Source organism: Oxyura jamaicensis, chromosome 4, assembly GCF_011077185.1.
Source record: "Oxyura jamaicensis isolate SHBP4307 breed ruddy duck chromosome 4, BPBGC_Ojam_1.0, whole genome shotgun sequence".
NCBI lineage: Eukaryota > Metazoa > Chordata > Aves > Anseriformes > Anatidae > Oxyura > Oxyura jamaicensis.
In genome coordinates this window covers 23984001-24000544 of record NC_048896.1, presented here as the reverse complement: position 1 = coordinate 24000544, position 16544 = coordinate 23984001, and the positions used below count along the sequence as shown (strand labels likewise).

Here is a 16544-nt window from a genome sequence, read left to right as displayed (position 1 = left end):
TGTCCTGCTTTGGCTAAATTCAGGTAAACTTGACTGAATGAGAATATAGCTGTGTAGCAAGTGAACAGATTTAGTTATAGTCATTGTAAGAGCAGAAACAGTGATGGCAGGGGTGGTTTTTTTTGTTGAATTGTTTTTTTTTTTTTTTTTTTTTTTTTCAGGCAAAATATACCATGTTTGTATTTATTGGGACTATTCTCTGATTTTTTTAATGTACAGTTTCTTACAACTAAATGTGTCAAGTACTCATAGAATTTTCAGGTAGAAAAATACTTTTAATACTAGTGAAATTTAAGATCCTAAAGTTTAGAAATGCATGTGTTAGCTTGGATAAATCATGTTCTCCAATACTGTTAATTTCTGAAGAAGTAAAATGAAAATGAGAGAATAGCTTTTTTTTTTTTTTTTAATATACTTTTTATGTACTTCAACTTTGCCTCTGGACAAGATAAGAGAGTTGACATAAGTAAAAATGTATAAGGAAGCTGGACAGTTTCAATGCTAACATAATGTTGTCATTGCTGTTTTATGATGAAATTGCTGGGAGTGGAATTTTGACTCTTCCTAACTTTTATATTAGTAAAACTCATTTTACTCTTTCAAAACAAAAACATCTATATGGATCCCTTAGAATCCTGAGAATCTTACTTTGCACAGGCACTTCATAGTTACTTTGATAAAGTTCTTGCATACACACAGACTTCTGTGCCAGGAATTATGAATACACTTATATTTCTTCCTCTCCTCTTCTCTCCTCCTCCTTGCCTCCTCCTCCCCTCGCAACATTCTCTTGGTTGTCTTATGTGTCAAAGCTATATTTTTATTGTTACATTAATGCTTGGTTTTGCAGACATTTCAGTAAAAATTGGAATTTGAAAAAAAAACCTTAGGACAGCACCGAATCAAAAGCCTTGCTGCTTCCACTACCATCTCCATGGCAAATTTGCTGAAAGAATTTAAACAAAGTATGAATTTACTCCACAGGTAGATGGTAATGATAAGAATATGAATAAAGAACAATAATGCTTGAAATACTGGGTTATTAAATTAATTTCACTTATTGAAGCTGCTACCCAACATGGTAACAGGATTTTAAAAAAATATTAATTGGATTACAAAAAGAAAATGCATGCTGACTCTGGCCTTTTTATTTCTTCTGGCACTCTGCATGGTCTTGGTTTCTGTTTGGAAAGCTGCAGTCTGAAAATCACTATGAAACAGAGCAGTCTATCTGAGATATCTTATATCCATTAAAAATATTCAAGCAGAGAACCCTTTTGGCTCAGCAGAATTTGAAGGGCATTGATAAATTTAGAAATTTATATTTTCTTATCTAATTTTATGTTGAACTGAAGCCATAGGTTGCAAAGATGGAAACATGCAATCGTAACTGATATCAGAGTTTTTTCTTTTGCCCTGACTTAGGTAAAGTACAGAGAAATGTACTTTATGAATCTATGGAGATAGTGATTCACTTGTTTTCCTTTATTTAGATTCAGAGCAGCATGGTTTCCAAAGATGCTACATATCTCCTAAACCTAATAAAGTCAGCTGAAGCTCCAGGTGTATTATACTGCTGGAAATGGAGCCTTAATTGTTCAGTGAAAAATATATAGCAAGCCTGATTAAACAAATACTTCATGAGACAGGGTTTATTAGATCCTGATAAAGAGACAGCTTGCCAGAAGTCATATGCAGACTTGGACTGTATTTTAATAAGCTACATTCATCTATCATAATTCTGTTAGCTTCAGAGAAACTACTACATGAATTATCCCAGCTTTTTGCAAAAAGTTTAAAAAGTTAAAAAAAAATAAAGAAAAAAAATGAGGAAAATATATTCTACAGCTAAGAATTTAGAAACAAATAGTTTAAGAAACTCTGCAGGGTTCTGCCAAGAAAATCTTTAGAAAATCTTTGAGCCTTCCTATTCCACATTGTATTCAGCAGATCTATTCACCAAATCAGGGTTAGTTCTTCACAGTTTTCTTTCAATTGTGTTCTGCACTTCAAAAAAAAAGAAAAAAGAAAAAAAGAAAAAAAAAAAAAAGAGTACATCCTAGTCTCTCATTGTTTCTGCCCATGGCATGTGTGGAGTTGCATCTGTACACATGTAAGGAAAAAATAAGCCTGACTACTCTTTCTGAGAAGAAAAATTGTTTTGGCCATCCTGAGAAGGGGAAGCACATAATTCCTCTATATCCACAGTACAGTTTTAAAATTTTCTCTGGAACAGGGTGAAATCACTTCACGCTCTTGGCAGATGAAACAAAGACCATCAGGTCTCATCTGTGAATCCTCTCTGGCCTCCAGTTCTGATCATGCACTTTCTTCTTGGGCATTGAAGTGCATGTGAAAAGCTGATGATTCCTTTAAGACTGAGAGCACCTCTGGTTACACCCGAAGTAAGCAAATACTAAGTAAGAGTAAAGTAAGGTGGGAACAGACAGAAGCAATGTTGAATTACCATTGTTTTCCAGATCCATGTTCAAGTGATGGTAAGAATTATGTTCTTTCTACAAAAAGACTCACACAAAATAGTCTAGGGCTCCTTCCAGAGAGATAGCATTTAATTGAGTAGTGTCATTCGGTATGTATCCAGAAAAATAGTCATAGCATTAAACACTGAAGTATTTTTACAGTACTTTTTACAGTTAGAGTTTTAGTTCAAAAACAAATTAATGAAGCCTTGTTAAGCTTTCCCAATAAGCTTGCTGTTTTGCTGTTACTATGTATTTCAAATATGAGGTAGCAATATAGTAATTGCATAAGTAGATCTAAAGATGTATGTTCAACACTACAAAATAATGGTAAGAGATTTCAAAATATTTTCTAGTTGAATACCTGCTTGAGATCAACTGTCTTTTCTGTGATACATCTATCTTTTCTTTTAACAAACAAAGCCCCACAATGATAGTGATTCCACAATCAATCTGTGCAATCTATTCTTACTTCATTGTTTCTCCCCATAGAAATACTTTCCTAATGCCCATCCTGAACCTAGGCTCACGTACTACTCATTTATTTTGCTGTTTAATGCAAATATTGACAAAAAGTTTAATCACGTTTCTCCTTGCACGTTCTATGTATTTGAAGAATCTTGTGCAGTACTCTGTCTCTTCTCTTCCATTCCAGATAGGGACTCTCATTGCACAGATGATTTGTGATTCTAGTGAGCTATAGTAATTCACAAAGTAACTATTAATATACTATTGTTCCAGCAATTATACTGTTCCTAATGCCTTACGAGGTAGTGTCTGAGTTCAGTTACATCAGTTCTGCTGTCAGCTGAAAAAACAATGGAATGAAAAATAAAGATTAAAACTCTTCCTTTCTCCCCTAAATATCAACTTATTCTTCCATCTATTTATTGAACCAAAAAGTTTGCACACAAGTTAGTTACAGCCTGACGGCAAGATGTTACGGTGTATTTCTTCTGCAGCTTGATTTTCAGATTGTTACCTAGAGACATTCCAAAAATCCTCTCTGGTCCTGCCTTAATATGGCACAAAAACATCCAAGTTCCTGGCATAAATGAATCAGATGGGAATGTTATCACAAATAACCGTATCATAAGAGAACATGTGTTGATATTTCTGCAGTATTTGTAGCTTTCCATGAAGCATAACTCCCTTAGTCTTTTGCAAGATAAAAATGATATTAGCACCCTTATGTATGCTGGTCTGAGTCTGGTAATAGTTATATTTGCAAATATGCCCCAGGAGGGAATTTACCAATTTCATGGAAATATGTTCTTATCATGGCAGAAAGACTTGCCTTTAGTGGAGGAGGAGTTGAAGGGAAAGGGAAAAAATATTTTTATTTTAAATAATAAATTCAAATTTCTGTGCTGCCATACTAGCAGGCTTTTCTCTCATTTATTTACAGATAGTATTTTGCAGAGCTTGATTACAAATCTAAGGCTCATTTTTCTTAAATGTTTTTTATGACTCTTCTGGAAATCTTCTGCAAGCACTTCTAAATTGACTTAAGTGTATGCATGTATTTGAAGAGGCCACAGCCCCAGAATATAAATTGGATTTCCTTGGGTTGTTAATAATAAAAACAAAGAAACAAACAAAAAAAGAAAAAAGGAAAAAAAAAAAAAAACCTACATGTGACAAAGATGAGCTTGTATTTGATCAGATTATTCAGGTTATTCAGTTCCTTGCTAACTATCAAAATACATATTGACAAAACTATTGTGCAACTGTCAAAAGTAATCGCCATTTGGTTAACCAGTTGAGAGTAAATAAAGGAAAATTAGTTATCTACTATTATTCAGAAAGGATAATACATTTTCTTCCAAAATCCACCTAACTTCTTATCGACTCTTCTTAACATACGTGTCTGTAAGAAAAACAAGGAATATTCCTCATTGGATTATTGCAAGGAAGCTGCAAGGATGCAACTTCCCCAATTGCTTCAACCTGCTCCTTTTGGTGTGCTGTTTCATATTCCATGAGTTTTCAGCATTCTGATCACTTCTATCTCCTGATATGTGTTATTATTATTATTATTATTATTTTTAAAAAAGTCACTAAGATTACGCTGCTCTCTCAGTTGTTGAAAGTGAAAAAGGTACTCAGGTCTTGGTTGCAGCACCATTTACAGTTTGCTACTTGCAGTGACCTGACTTGTGGTATGAAAGGGCAGTATCAGTTGCCCTGTCATATTTTCTGTTTCCTCAACTAGGTTTTCTCCTTTCTATACTGACCAGAAAGAAGGCTGTGTTCCTTCTGGTCTATCATGACAATCTGTTGGGCTGCCATATATTAGGGAGCCAATGATCTTGGGGAGTGGCAGGAGGGAACACAGAACACAAAATAACATACAGCTTTGTCATTCTTTTCCACCAGATTTGCTGAGATGACTGCTTCCGCAGAGCACTGCTCACTGGAGTGCTCTTTCTCATCATGGTGGAAGTAGACTTGTGCCCTGGTTACCCTGGGCCTGGGCTATTGGCCGCCCCTGCAACTGTGAGACTGGAGGAGGGTAAGCTGGCTCCCTGGGTGGCAGCTGTGCTAATGCCAAGTTAAAACCAGATGCTATTACCTCCATCTATGTAGTTACCAGGGAACAACAGTATAGCCCCCAAGCTCTTCTAAATGGAATTGAGTTGAGTCTTCTCTGAGGATAAAGGTAATTCCTCTCTTTAGAAGCTATGATATTTCTTCCATTTCCATGCAACACATTTCCCTTTTGACTGGAACAAATTATGTAGTTCTCACTGCAAAGAGAAATGAAAGAAATGCCAAGGCTATCATCCAAGGTGGAATTCAATTCTTACCTTTTCTATTATGTAAATGTGAAGCAGAACTATTATCTCTTTGATGGAGGCTGTACTTACTGAACATAAAGTAATACAGTTCAAGTGAAATTGCTAATAATTTTATATGGAATTACTGGTAGGGAAAATAACCTTTTTGTCAAAATATGACTTACTAAAAGATGATTCTCACCTTTACACAGAACCATGGTTACTATTATTACATAATGCAATAAATTCCTTTATATCCTATTTCCTCAGACTGTTTCAGTTTTAAACCCAATTGTTCACTTTGTCTAGCAGATAGATATGTATTTTTCAGATTATGTCTTGAAAACCAAATGCTGTGTGTATATATATATATATATATATATATATATATTTACACACACAAATGCTGGCGGTAACACTGAGACTTTCTAGATGGAAGTTTTAGGTAGCTAAATGTATTTCTTATTATTTTTCCAGCATCTTCACCTTTCTTCTTCCTGCCATGATTTTTTTTTGGACTTACTGTGCTCCTTACTATAGTAGCGTAATTGTTACATACTTTAAAACATCTGCTATATGCATCTAAAAACTGTCAAGCAGAAAAAGAGACTAAATCTTTACTAGGGAGTCCTTCTCCATTCATATTTGTCAAGCATTCTATGCAAATTTCCAAAAGTCTATATTTATAAAAATAAATAGGAGACAGTTGGATACTATTTGATTGTTCTCACCATTTTCTTTCTTCTTGAGAGAAGAAAGCCTGGATTAGCCCAAGTTAGTGGAAATATACACATAAAATCTTAGATTGAATACCAGTATTTAGCCTGGATATTATATATAACTATTTAATTTGGGAAGGAATAGGTAATGCTTACCATGCCTCACACTTTTATTTATGTATTTTTCTCAATTCCTTAATAATCTGAAGTGCATAGAATTTCTGGTAAGAATGATTTAATGGTAGGTAGTGTGGAGAAAATGGAAATTTTAGTCAATGTAAATGAGTTCCTGTGTGTGCGTCTTTTAAACTATATCTGTGGTTTGAATGCATAGGGTCAAGGAGTTTGTTTAATTCAGCTTTTGACCTTCACACAAGAGAAGGAAACCAAGGACTGATCTGAAAAGATGGTAACATTTCGGTAGTAGTCAGTAGTGATATTGGGGTAGTAATGTCTCTCCTGCACTTAGGGTCAGAAGAAACAAAATTAGTCTGTTCTTATTGCAAATTTGTGTCCTCCCCTTCCATCAGTTGTCCAGTCTGACCTGAACCAGACTCTGGGTGAGTGCACCTTTGAGAATCGCTGTCCACCTCTTTCTGAAGCTAACTAAAAGGACAGAGATTTGTTCTTTTTCTATGTAATGAAAAAAAAGAAAATCCTTTGAGGGTATAGTATTGACAGTCAATTATCTCTTCAAGAATGGGATTTAATTTTCAGAAAATGAATGCTATACACCTAAATGTATGCTTCAAAAGATGTCTAAGGAAAGATGAGAGAAATTAATTCCATTGTAGGTGGCCAATACTTTAACAAATAAACTTCTGCAATTATTTCCCTTTGAAACTGATGTAATTCTGAACTGTTTGAGGAGCAGAGGAAGAGGGCTGAAATAAAATCATGTGTATGTGATGAACAGTGTGAATTTCTCACATCTCCTTTTTATAAGCATGAAGAGCTCCTTTCTTCTTTGATTCTATTAATTTAGGAAATGTGTGGTACCTCAGAGCAAACTTTGTTCCTTTTCAAATACTTATCTGATTTCTTTAAATATATATATATATATGGATGGATGGATATGAAGCTCAAATAAGAGATATCCATTTTGTCACTCAACACTGGTTGTGAAAATTTTTCCTACAATATTAGACACATAAGAAAAAAAATCCTTTCTTTTCTACCTCATACACAGGTGATTCTGCTTTGATGAAAGTGTCTTAGAATATTTTGGCAAACTAGTTTGACTTTGTTTTATGAAAAAGCCATTATTTGTAAATGAAATACTGCTTTGCTTTTGAATATGGTCATACAGTTTTCTCTCATGTAGACAAAATGGGGATTGCTGTCTGACAGACACAACCTAGAGGAACTCCTTAATCCTCTTTTCCTTCTCCAACTACTTTTTTTCCCCCCCTAATTTTCCTCAAAACAAATCTAGGCAGATTTGGTCTCTTAATTCCTTTGTACATTTCACCTGAATGAGTAAGCAGATGTTTGGCTTTATGTTTTACTTACATCATAAGATTTGCCTAGGTTGTTCATATCATTTTTCTTATCTAAAAATTTGGAATCTTTTAGGCTTTCTGCTATCATTTCATATTAAATTAAATTGAATATCATTTCTCAATGGGAAGGACATATTAAAAATAATTTCTCCTGCATTTAGGAGAGAGCAAAAATTCTAAAAACAAACAAACAAAATTCTTTCTAGTAACAGGTTCATAGTAAGGGTACAAAAATCCCAAGCCTAAAGAACAGAATGCTTTTTTTCCCTAGTGATCCTTTCATTTTGATGAATTTATGTATGAATTTATGTCCAGCTAAACAGGATTTCACATCTATCACGGGATCACAGAAATGGTCTAACTTCAAAAATTTTAGTAATTCTTCAGCAAGTATTTTTAACTTATTTTCAACTAGTTTTCCAAAACATGCCCTTAGTAGCTAAAGTAATCAGGAGCCCAACAGTTTGATAGACATTATGGTTTTACAGACAGCCAGCAAAGAGATCACAAAGACTTTGTACATAAATGTTTTAAGAATTGAGGAAGCCACAGGAATTGGTATTACATGCACAATTTTTGACTGTGTGTGATATAGAACTTTTTTTTTTTTTTTTTTTTTTTTTCTGAATATACAGTTCACAGGCATTGTGTATATAAATATTGTCAGTTACCTAAGGGAACTATAGCAAAAATGCAAAGCAATGAAGTTTTACTTCTGATTTTGACAAGATTCAATAAAATATTTAATTTCTAATTTATGTATCTTTAATGAAAACCATAAAATAAAACACTAAACATAGGCACTGGTGTAAAAATGTGGTTATTATTAAATCCTTACTTGCTAGTCACAGAAAAAACTATTAAGAGGTTGAGTGAAAGGTGGGTTTATGCTGCTTCTCTTTGGGATGGGCTTGGTTCTCTGGTTCTCTCAACTCTTAAGTGTGTTTTAGCCAGCTAATATATAGTTTATATATACCAGCTTTCATGGGACTTTTGGGGGAGCTTGGGAAAAACACCAAAAAACTTTTATTTGGCAAGTTTCAAGGTCTGGTACCAAGACATCTGATCCTGAGTGATCACCTACCAGCTTGCTATGTTAGTTTTCATTAAATATATATATATATATGATATACTTTTGTTTGTTTTTAAGTGGATTAGCTCTGAGAGAATGATTGAGTTAATTTCTGGATAGTTTAAAACATTTATGGAAGAATTAGAAGACCTAAATTCAAGGGCCCTTTCTTTCTGGTTTGCTGCAAGGATCTGAATCAGATTTTCTTGTCCTAGAGGGCTAACTACTGGGTAAAGGTCAGTAAGCACATAGGCTTTATCTGTCTAGCTAGCTGTTCAGAAACTTACTCCAAGTTAATAAATGCAAATCAAATCCACAAATAGCTTCAGGATAAGAAAGAAATGCACATTCTTCATGAATTAATCTAATATAACTAGAACAGGATTTCATAATGCTATTTTTATAGACCATTTTTACAGTAAACTACATTTTAAAAATTTTATTAAATTTGCTCTGGATATCTCGTTATTTCTACCTATTTTCTGTTAATGATAAGAGATACTGGTGTCATTATTGTCCTTCTAGTCTTAAGAAAATGCTCTTCATACAACTTTATTCTCTGTTCTGTTCATATGAATACCTCAGCATTTTTATTGCGCTATTGGTTTTACTTTGGCAAATTTATGTCCGCAGTATATGTGGTCATAAAAGATTACTTGTAAAGAATCAGTAGCCATGGAATGTGGCCACAGGCAAAATATAACATGATTTTTCATGGGTTGATTTTTTAAGTGTAAATAGAGTAAGAAAATGGATGAAAATAATAATCTGGTGCTGACAATATTGTCAAAAATAGTTAAAATTAAGTGATCAGCAATATCAGGGAAAAAAATAGTAATTCTGATGAGAGGCAATAATCATGAAACTGTATCCATGTTTCCATATGCACACAATATTTGGTGTAGAGAACAAAAAAACAGGGTTGTTGTGTAAAGAAAAAAAAGTTTGACAAGTTCTATGTTTAAAATTGCCATGACTTTTTAAGAACCTTTCCATTCAAACTCTTCAGTGATCCTCAATATCTTTAGTTTAAGAGATGTTCTCTATGTTCTATGAAAGAATATAAAACGGTAAATTATTCATGACTTTAAAAAGGTAATGCTTTGCCCTTCGTTTTCTAGTGTCAAGAAAGTCATGCTACATTAGTTTCATGCCATGCTGCAATAAGGACATGCAGTGAGAAAAATCCTGCTAATAAATTGCTGTGTAGAGAGCTAGAATTAATATGAATATCCAAGTCTGAATTTTGCTTTGCATTTTTTATATACTGTATATATATTGTATATTTATATATATATATATATAAAAGCCTGCAAGCAAAATACATCAAACCTTAACGTTATCATTGCAGGATATCCCTTACCTCTATAAACTTATTATTTTTAAGAGTTTAATTTTCTATTCAAAATCTAATCAAAATCCAAAAGGTGGGTGTTTTTGTTGTTGTTGTTGTTTTATTTGTATTTTTGTGTAAATAAAAGAGAATATAGCTGTTATGGATGAGGAGAAATATGTTGTTTAATTTGGGTTTCTGTACTTGTGTTGTTTGTTTTGGTTTTACTCCACTTAGATGTAGAAATTCAAACTAATAATGAAAAATTAGATCAGTCTAGAAAGTGTGTACTAATAAAACTCTCAGGATATATTAGCATCAATTGTTACATTGATTGGTAAAAAGCCATATTTTCTGAAAAGGAATTACTTGAAAATGTTATTATATTAATACATTTTAAGGCTAAAATTTGAGCAACTGATAGCTAATTAATGCACCTCACTTCAGTAGTGAGCTAGTTAATTAGCTAGTGGCTTCACCTTAGCTTGTGTTCACTCTTATGTGGGCATAGCTTTTGCTCTCTTCCTGACCTGTTCAGTGAAAATTGGGGTGTTCTTAATATATATATATTTTTTTTCCCCAAGGGAGATTATTGCAGTCCTGATCTATGAAGTTGTTCTAAAGCCACTTCTTTATATTAATATTAATAGCTTCTCTCATACTGTGCTAAGTATGCTGCAGCACTGAGCAGAAACTGAATCTCTTTCATCTGAACTTAGTTAATCTCTTTCCCTGAATTTGACTTTCTTTGCCAGGAGTGGTTCTTTTCTTCCTGAATGCATTTACTTGTAATTTCATTATTGATCTTTGCCAAAATAAATTCTAATAAGTAGAAGAGGGAGATACTTGGGACACAAAATAAGGCATATGAATTAGAGAGGGATGTAAGCTTTGATTTTTCTGTATGCTTGTTTTTGCTAGTTGTTCAACGCTTTTTTTTTTTCCCCCCCTACAAATTCAATGAGGTTTCTTCACTGAAATTTTAATAAACCCTCATATCATGCAATAATAATAATAATAAGGCAACAGATGCATTTATAACACCGGTAACTGCTTTGAGACAGTCCTTACAGCTGGGGTGGAGAAAGTTGCTTGCAAGCATTTCTGTAGTGAGTAATAAAAAATTCCATGGAAGTCTCCGATCATGGTAACTAAAGAAAGTGAAGTTGAATGTCTGAAGTGACAGATGATAAACGTTAATTGAAGTATGCAGCTTTCATACTAAACAACCTTTCAGAAAGCTCATGGCAATTTTGTTGCATACATCAGGCAACTGCCTATGATGTTCTATGTCCACACACAGAAATTTGAAGCTCTTATGTCTTTCTATTATGAGAAATGTAACAAAGATTTGCTCCTAAGTCAATCTGAAAGAATATTAAATATTAATAGGTGCAATTTAAAAAAAAAAAAAAAAAAAGATCAGAATTATAATGTTTTTCTCAAAAACAAAACAACAAAAATAGACTATATCCTTTTACTTTTGTAGCATTTTAATCTATGCTGCATCTTATTCTGTTTTGATGGCTTCCTGCAGATTCATGTTTTTCTTTATGTAATATCTGAACACACTTCAGAATTATTTATTTATTTATTTATTTTCCAGTAGACTTTGAGTACTCACTAGTATTTTAGTAACTTTTTTCGTCCCACAAATGTTATGGTACAGTAATTATTTTCACATTTGGTAATTGTCCAGAACATTAAATTGATATGGAGAGATGTATTGCTATTATACATTTAACCCAATTGCATGCATTTCCCCATTTCTAATTCCTACTCCTGATAAATTGGTCTCCTTGTAATGTAGATCAAGAACTTTTTAATTTGGCAGAGACTCTCATAGCCTCTTTATTTAATTTCCTATTTGGCATTTTATTTGTGTGTGTGTGTGTGTGTGTGCGATGCCGCAGGAGCCCTTTGTGAGAATGCCTCTACAAACTCAGCTATGCATCTCCTTTCAGTATTTTTTATAACTTCAGCATCAGGTTGTTTGTCTACAGTGATAAAAAGACTCTGAGTTACCAGGGTAATCTTGAAATTGTGAGGCCAGGAGATAACTTTCCTGTGAAGGTTTGTTTTAATCTGAGCTCTAAGTACAAAATGCTTGTACTCCTAGGGGGAAAAGTGTTCTAGGTTAAAATAACCAAAGGCACAGAGACAAAAAAGTGGGGGGGGGGGGGGAGCCCAAACAACTAACTGTACAGCAATTATTAAGTTTCAGAAGAAAATGTTTATCATGTAGGTTGATGGGATCTGAAAGATGATTTTACATTGTAGTTTCTTACCAAAAATCAAATCAGTTTCTTCAGTGTTTCCTTCAAGGTTTTTATACCTAATGTTGAACAGAGTATGGTAGTTGCTCTTTAATGATACTTATGCTTTTACTACAGAATATGTAAACCAGTATGTTCTGTCCTAGAGCAGAATTGTTACTGAAATGCATTGCTATTTTAATTTGATGTTATTAGAAACATCATAATTTCATGGCTCAATTCAGTCATAATGTATTGGATGTTGTAATGTAGTAAAAAGTTGCTTTAGTAAAAATACGCAAGTGCAAGATTGTACTTTATTAGTTTTTAAACAGACATTGAAGTGACTGACAGGTCATATGTGGATTTCTGGTCTTTAACTTTATTTGCAGTGTCAGGAAATGGCTATATATGTGAAACAGATATTTGTATTGTATCTCTCTTCATGCTTTTCTTGGTAACAAAAAGAATGCTACTTGATACCCTGAGGCTCAGGATTAATTTGAATTATTGGACTTGGAGGCTTGAATCCTATTAGGAAAGGAAACCGACTCTTTATTGCTGACTAGAATTACTTTGAGCTTCTATTTTATTTATTTATTTTTCTTTCCTGCAGATTTATCTGTCTTATTTAGCACTGGAGCATGGATAATCTTAAAGATCCAGCACTGTCATATAAGCCATTTATGATAGATGATGATGCATTGGACCAATTCAAAAAAGGGTGAAGTAACCTGTCTGGGTGATTGGAATACTACTTAATCTTTTATACTTTACCTTTTCATCATTGTCTGTGCATAGCAATCGGAATGGAGGAGAATCACCAAGTCACCTGCTCCTCAGATCAGAAGGTGATTGTGGCTTTGAGTTGATATTGAACAGCCACAGCACTGCCTGGTCAGAAAGAGCAAGTGTACTAGCCTTTTACTTCTTAAAGATCTCGGCTCTCATCAAGTGTCAAGGTTTGAAACATGAAGCAGAATGCTGTTGCTATAGTGTGGATATCACATCACCAGCTGCCTTTCCACATAAAGTGGTAGCTTTCATCATAGCATCTCTTCAGAAGAATCCAGGAGCAGAGCATCAGGGCAATACAGGTGAGTGACACAGTGACAGCCTCAGTGATGGAAAGCACTCCATGTACTTTGTCCTAAGAAAGGAACTTGATTTCTTCATTTTTGTGAATTTATACACATAATCACTTTTGAAATTGAAAACAAAAACATGCTTACATAGGAATAATGCAATGTAAAGATAGTTTTTCCCTAAATGTGAAAAAATGCAAACTTTTGCATGGTTAGTACCAAATCTTTATTTCTGTAAGAGAAATTAAAATAATGTGGATGCTTTAAAATACTGGGAGTGAACCCAATGCTTTGGAAGAGCAGTGCTGTTGATTCTGTGGAATAAAAAGAAATGTGCTCACTTCAGACTGTAACTAGCTCCTAAAGATTATGGCTACTTCACAGTAGTTGTCTTGCATAAATACACTGTGCTCTTCAAGAGTAACTGTGGCAGCAAGACAGGAAGATGAACTGATTTTAAAAATTATGAAATGATATGGACTACCTAGGCCATAGAACCTTTGCCTGGATCATAAGCTGTTCAGTAAAGGTAGATTTAATTAAACCTCCCACCAAATTCAGGGTCTGTCGAATCCATTGATTCACTTTCTTTTATAAAGCAAATGCTAAGTGGCAGTAAAGCAGCACACTTTATAAAGAAATGAAGTAATCAAACTTTCTGTGGTTCTTTGAATTATAGTGAAGTTCTGGAAACTTCATATGGTGATTATTGCCCAGTAAGAGATTTTATTCTACTACAAAATCTATTGTTTTGAGTTTTATTGCAAGTGAGCTTTATAAAAGACAGCCACTATCACTGAACAGGACGAGTGATGGTACATAGTCTTGGAGCTGTAGTCTATAATACAAAACAACCATAATCCAGGACCTGAATAGGACCAAATTCTATCAGTTAAGTGTCAAATGCTTTACCACACTGTCCCTTCCAACTCTCCTTGGATTCGTGGTTAAAGTATTTTCTTTAAAAGTTGTATAACTTATTATCATATGTACCTTTTTTTTTTTTTTTTTCCCCAAATAGCTATCTTCTCAAGGTGTCTTACCAGAATTAATTCTTACTGAATATATACATATATACTGTATATATGAATATACAGCTTAATTTTATTCACTAATGTATTTTCAGATTCCACTATAACTCACATTTAATACTATGAACAGTACTAAATGCCCTTCCTCTTTCTTTCCAGTGATGCAATGGCAGTGATTTTGAAGCCTAGAATGTGTGAACTTGCTCTTTTCCTCTCTCTTTCCTCACTGTAGCCCATGTCCCCACTTTTCCATCTGCTTGGGTCAGCTCAAGAGATTAGAATATTTTTCACGCAGTTCTTAATCTGAAGGAACAGTCTGCTTAACCAACTTCATCTCCTTAGGAATGTGGCACATACTGTGAAACAGGAGTTGATTATGTGAAATACTGCTACAGGCCTTCAAGCAGGCTTCAGTGGTTATACTCTTCTGGGCAATAAACATGGTTAGCTTATGTTTGCTATTTATTGAGTTGTTTAAGAGATAGTAAAAAAAGAATGCAAAACATTGAAGTATCTTATCATACCTACTGAAACTTTCAAAGGAAAGATACTGATCAGAAGTTATAAATGAAATAATAAACAACTTTTATCAAAAAGGAAAGACATTCAACAAATCTTTGGTGCAATATGAACATATGAGCAATTAATTACCTCATTTTTATGGGATTGTAAGAATATAATAAATAACTTAGTTTCATGTATAGAAACCAGTGAATTAAAAGGAAATTTTGAAGGTGAGTTGGACCTTCCAAAATGCCAAAGTTTCAGTTTTATCAGTAGCGCTGCAGATATGCTTAACTATTTTACTTGATGAAACTAAATTTCTCAGTGTTCTGGAAAGAGCAGAGCTTCCTCTGAAAAAATATGGTGTTGGAGCCCATTGCAGTTAATTTACTGGCTGTCTTCTGCATGAGTTATATGGTATCCGGCATGTGTTCTCTGTGCTTTAGCTGTTCCTTCAGTGGGGACATTAAGGGGGCTTTCTCACCCTGTATTACTGCTATATTGATGAAATAAAGAAAGCTTGATTGTGTGTAGAGGTTCTTAGCCGTGTCAAATTTGGTTGAAGGTTGAAGCTAAACAATTACTTTAAAAACATGCCTTTTCTTTCTTTTTTTTTTTTTTTTTTCTTCTTTTCTTGCTTGAAAATAGCTACAGTATAGCTAGAGAAAGGACTTAGCGTATAACATAATCAACGTCATTTCCTTAGGAAACCAAGCTAAGAAACACCCTTGTACACTCTAATTATAAGCAGTGGCAAAGTAGGAAATTATATGAAAAGAGAACATATCTTTTTCAATAGTATTTCCTCATTAATATTTCTTGGAGAAAATACAGTATGCATATGTAGTAATAACTGTGTTGGGCAGCGAATTATTTTCAATTAACTGTGAGTAAAATAAACTTTTCCCCTAAGTATTAATTTATTATGTGTTTGTCGTCTTTGGAGTCACTTTTTACACCTATGCTCCCTCGTTCTCGTTTTCTCTCCCCTTTTCTCCCCCTCTTCCCGCTTTCTCCCCCCGCCCCTCCCTTCTTCCTCTCTCTCTCTTTTTTTTTTTTTTTAACTATGAAAATTCTAGATGAGCATTTCAGAAGAGTCCAAAATATATGGTTTGAATACTGTGAAGCATTTTCTTCAATATAAAATATTACAACCTTTAGTTTGGGTATCTCTTAAAATGATGCAAGTCAAGAGTTGTATTGTTTCTGCATTCCATTGCATCCATTTTTTGCTTACTAATTAATATCAATCTGCTTTACAGAATTAAATTCAGTTAGCATACTTCTAAAGACAATATTACATTTTGTATGGAGCTACGTGTGGAAATTAGACTAAAAGCAATTTACAGCAACACACATTTCAAAGTCTAAATGGAACAGCACAGGTTTAGAAGAAATAATGATGTTTTAAATTTTGAGTAATTTTCTGATTATTACATGTTATAAAAATACTTTGAGGAATTTTATGGACCCTATGAAGAAGTTTTAGAATTTCCATAAAAAATAAATGCTATTTAAGGTATTGTAGAGACGATAAATCTTTTTTGTTAATATAACAATTCAAAATTAACTATTTAGTTACTGTCCATGGGGAACTGACTATCTTTGTATGGTTTTCAAGATACCATAAAATGTTGGTTGAATTTAATATATATATATACATATATACATATATACATATATTATATAATATATATAATAATAATATTATAAATATAAATATATATATTTTATATTATAAATATAAATATAATATATATTTAATTTTGAATTGTTATATTAA

At 33.4% G+C, this 16544-nt stretch overlaps 1 protein-coding gene across 5 annotated transcripts in view; it reads left to right on the top strand.

Annotated features, from left to right (window-relative positions):
- The window catches only part of SGCZ (sarcoglycan zeta), a 447021-nt gene that overhangs the window by 119324 nt on the left and 311153 nt on the right, over positions 1–16544 (top strand). The window contains exons 2-3 of one of the 5 annotated variants that reach the window (XM_035323858.1): positions 10124–10138; positions 13194–13238. The exons of 3 other annotated variants lie outside the window; for them this stretch is intronic. The gene's annotated coding sequence lies outside the window, so the exon portion shown is untranslated. Of the gene's footprint in view, positions 1–10123; positions 10139–13193; positions 13239–16544 lie in introns of those variants that run through there. One more of the 5 variants, XM_035323854.1, reaches the window with a different exon arrangement.